Raw genomic sequence first — 4,709 nt, 5'->3', positions numbered from 1 at the left:
GCAAGATTGTGAAGGTACAAAAGAGGAGGTACTCTCGCGAGATGAAGGTGCCTTTGATGCGAGTTTTATTAGTATTTTGAAGAATGGAAATATTATATATAAAAAAGTTGATGATTTTAAAAGAAAAGAAAGAAAAATATTATATAATATTGAAGGAAAATTATGCAAGTTAGGTACATTGTAAGATGATGAGAGGATTTTAGGTGTTTATGAAGAAAATGGACTGGAAGATTCATTGGAATTGATTACATCTATTGGATTAGGGGATAATGATAAGATTGTTGAGATTCATTCAAGAGAAGTTTATACCATAATTGAATCTTTTCAAGCACCAAAAGTCACTATAGAGACAAGATATAAAACGGCAGATAAGAAGGTAAAGCTTGTTGCCGGACCATTACCAGAAGACTCTAAGGAACAAATGGGAGAAGCATCAAAAGAAGCAAGTTTAAGAGATCCAATGAGAATTGGACATCAGTTTACTAAAGAGACTTTTGAAGAATTGAAGATTGGTTCTGATGGTTCTTTATTGCTAGAGGAAATTACTTGCTTCAAAAAGATGTTGGCTAAACAAGGTAGATCGTTTGCCTTCAAATCTTATGAAATTGGGTGTGTGGATCCGAATATTATAACACATATGGTTATCTTCACTGTACCGCATGTACTTTGGAATCTAAGACCAATTCCAGTACCGAGGATACATTTACCTAAATAGGTGGAACTATTAAAAGAAAAGATGAAGATGAAAATATTGGAACCCTCATTTGCGCCGTATTCTAGTCGATGGTTTATGATACCTAAGAAGAATGGGTTACCATGGTTTATTCAAGATATGCAACCAGTGAATGCAATAACTGTCAGGAATGTAGGAATTGGACCTATTGTGGATGAATTTGCTGAGGCGTTTGTAGGAAAGGCGATCTATTCAATGGATGACTTGTATTCAGGTTATGATCAATTTCAACTTATCAAAAGAAGTAGAGATATGACAATGATGAGGACACCACTTGGATTGGTTAGAATGTGCACTCTTCCTCAAGGCGCGACCAACTCAGTTACGCATATGATGAATGAGATGAATAAGGTATTGAGAGATTTTATTCCGGAGAAGACAATACCTTTTCTGGATGATGTTCCTATAAAAGAGTGCAAAGAAGGAGACAAGGATGAAACTTTAGATAAGTATTAGGGACATAGTCCTTAGAACCTTCTAGAGACAAGTTTCTAGAACCTTCTAGAGACAAGCTTCTAGAACCTTCTAGAAGCAAGTCTCTGGCTTCTTCTAGAAGCTTCTTAGTTGATAGAAGATGTTAGGAACATAGTCCCTAGAACCTTCTAGAAATAAGTTTCTAGAACCTTCTAGAAGTAAGTTTCTAGAACCTTCTAGAAGCTTCCTAGTTGATAGAAGTTGCTTGAGAAGCTTCCTAAATAGGAGTATATATTGGAATCGAGGCTGAAGAGTTCTTCAGTCTCGACAACACATCTCTTGGAGCTCTAGTTCACCTCTCTGGTGTTGTTCTTGTATTCATCTAATTAATCTACTTCTTGCCAGCTCTTCTTGAACTTCTTGTTAGATCTCAAGTCTGTATTTCTGTGTCTGTGATAGTTTGTCAAGACTTCTCTCACCTCAGATATCAGAGTTAGTTTCTTCTTTGTTAGAGTGTGGATTATCCCTCTGCTTGGAAGTGTACTAGCATTTTAGAGGTTGCGGATTACCCTCCTCTAAACTGATACTTCTTTTGTTACAATATTGGAGTCTTATTCTTCTTGGAGAGAGTGGATTACAACTTTTCTTGAAGCTCTTAAGGCATTTTAGAGGTTGCGGAGTACCCTCATCTAAACCAATATTATCTTCTTGTAGAGTCATTTCTGTCCTTCTCTTAGAATGGCCGGGGGCCAAGACATTAGTATGACACAAAGTTCAGAGTCCAAGTTAGATGCTATCATGAATGCCCTCGCTACGTTATCGCAAAGAACTGCAGAGATTGAAGGAGTCGTGGCAAGGCTTCATAATGATGGAGCATCTGGGATGGCACAATCTAGGTTGCACCAGCCTCAAACTTCTGCACTTAGAGAAGCAACTTTGCCTCAGGTTCGACAAGCACCACTGGTTCTATAACATAAGAAGCCCCGAGTTAGCCTTCCGGACAAGTTCGATAGTACGCATTCCAAGTTTTGAGGATTCGTCAACCAAATGAGGTTGATAACAGTTTTACAGCCCAAATGCTATCCAACGGAGGAGTCACGTGTTGAGCTTGTTGGAACCTTACTTACAAGACAAGCTCTATCATGGTTTGCTCTTTTGTTTGAGAAACGATCGTCCATACTAAACAACTTTGAAACCTTTTTGGAAGCGTTTACGGAAGCATTTGGTGAACACGACAAGGTTCGATGGGCTTTAACAAAGATCCGGTCACTATGACAAGGGATGCATTCTACATCAATCTATGCATCGAATTTCAGGCAATTAGCATGCGACATCAATTGAGACGAAGAAGCGTTGATGAGTCAATTCTATTGGGATTTAAGGGACGATGTGAGGATTTGCTGTTAACTCTATCTGATCTACAAACGCTCAACAAAGCTATTAGCCAAGCTGTGAAGTGTGATAATCGCCTATTCCAACGTCGCCAAGATCAATGTTCAAGACAACATACGGTTCGCCATATCCCAACTATGTCGGCAAGTAGCGTGAATTCACATTCAAAGGTAGAAGACATGCAAATTGATGCGGTACGTGTCAAATCTCATACTCTAGAAGAAAAAAAGTGGCGTATGGAGGAAGGTCTATGCTTGTATAGCAGTGAAGAAGGCCACAAAGTTGAAAACTGCCCCAAGAAGAAAAATCGATGTATTATCAAGACTAGGGGCACATTTATTCAGGAAAACGAGGATGCCCAACCTTAATAGGAACCGTGCGGCTGGATAGTGAAATATCGCAATAACAACCAGGTTCCTTTCTTTCTACTCAACCTGCCGTTTGTTTTACAATCCCTTTGCTTATTGGCCCTCAGAAACTGAGAACCTTAGCATTATTAGATTCAGAAGCATCTGCTTGTTTCTTAGATGAAGAATTTGTGAAGTGTCATAAGATCCCTTTAGTACAAAAATCCAAACATATTCACATTGAGATCATAGATGGACGACCTTTATTGTCAAGTAGTGTCACCCATGAATCAGAACGTATAGAAGTGACGAATAAGGACCATAGTAGTCATATTATTTTTAATATTATTAGAACCCTATCAAATCCTATTATTCTTGGTCTTTCCTGGTTGAAAAATCATAACCCATCCATAGATTGGAAGTTACGGAAGATAACCTTTTCCACAAAACCACCCAAGAACAAGCCTAGTAGAAAACCCCGAATAGAAAAATCCTTATTTATTGGAGCAAGAGCGTTTATAAGATCGTCCAAGGAAGGCACACCGTTTATCATTTATTTGACTCTAACTACTAGGGAGAAGATCTCGACAGCAAGTATACTGGAGCAATATAAGGATTTTAAAGACGTGTTTCAAAAGAAAAATGCCGACATGCTACAGGAACACAGACCATATGATTGCGCCATAGACTTGCAAGAAGGAGCACAACCGCCTTTTGGCCCAATCTACAATCTATCGCAGATGGAGTTGGCGGAGTTGCGGAAGTACATCGATGAGAATCTAGCCAAGAACTTCATCCGTCATTCAAAATTGTCAGCTGGAGCACCCATCTTATTTGTAAAGAAGAAAGATGGCTCATTGCGGATGTGTGTGGACTATCGAGGCCTCAGCAAGGTAACAAAGAAGAATCGTTATCCGTTACTCTTGATTTCTAGTCTCTTAGAACAACTTGGACGTGCAAGGATCTTTACAAAAATTGATCTGAGGGGAGCTTACAACCTCGTACAAATCAAGGAAGGAGATGAGTGGAAGACAGTGTTCCGTACAAGGTATGGCCATTTTGAGTATAATGTCATGCCTTTTGGTCTTATCAATGCTCCAGCGGTCTTTCAACATATGATGAATGATATTTTTCGAGAGCACCTTGACGATTTTGTTGTCATCTATTTGGATGATATTTTGATATTCTCCAAAAATGAGGAAGAGCATGAAAAACACATTCGTTTGGTCTTGGAGAAACTACGCGAGTGAGGACTATATGCCAAGTTGGAGAAGTGTTTATTTCATCAAATAGAGATGGAATTTTTGGAGTTTGTTGCGACTACGGAAGGCTTGAAGAAGGACCCCAAGAAGGTGGAAGCAATCGTGTCTTGAGAGGTTCCGAAGATGGTTAGAGACGTACAATACTTTCTTAGTTTTGCTAACTTCTATCGGATCTTTATCAAAAATTACTCTCAAGTTGCTGCTCCTCTCACTCGGTTGACATGCAAGGATAAGCTGGAATGGGGACCTCTAGCAGAGAAGGCGTTTCAGGACCTGAAGACCGCATTTACTATGGCTCCAATCTTGGTACATCCAGACTTTACAAAGGCCTTTTATTTAGAAACTGATGCTTCAGATTTTGCTTTAAGAGCTGTACTTTTACAAATGGGAGAAGACAAGAAGCTCCATTCGGTTGCATTCTATTCTCGAAAGTTCTCTGCTGCTGAAATCAATTATGAGATCCACGATAAGGAACTTCTTGCTATAGTGGATTCTTTCGAAGAATGATGTCACTTTCTTGAAGGAGCTGTACATCCAGTGACCGTATACACAGATTACAAG

Source organism: Physcomitrium patens, chromosome 22 (assembly GCF_059467195.1).
Source record: "Physcomitrium patens ecotype Gransden chromosome 22, ASM5946719v1, whole genome shotgun sequence".
NCBI classification, from domain to species: domain Eukaryota; kingdom Viridiplantae; phylum Streptophyta; class Bryopsida; order Funariales; family Funariaceae; genus Physcomitrium; species Physcomitrium patens.
The sequence above is the reverse complement of the archived record's forward strand: the minus strand, read 5'-3'. Positions refer to the sequence as shown.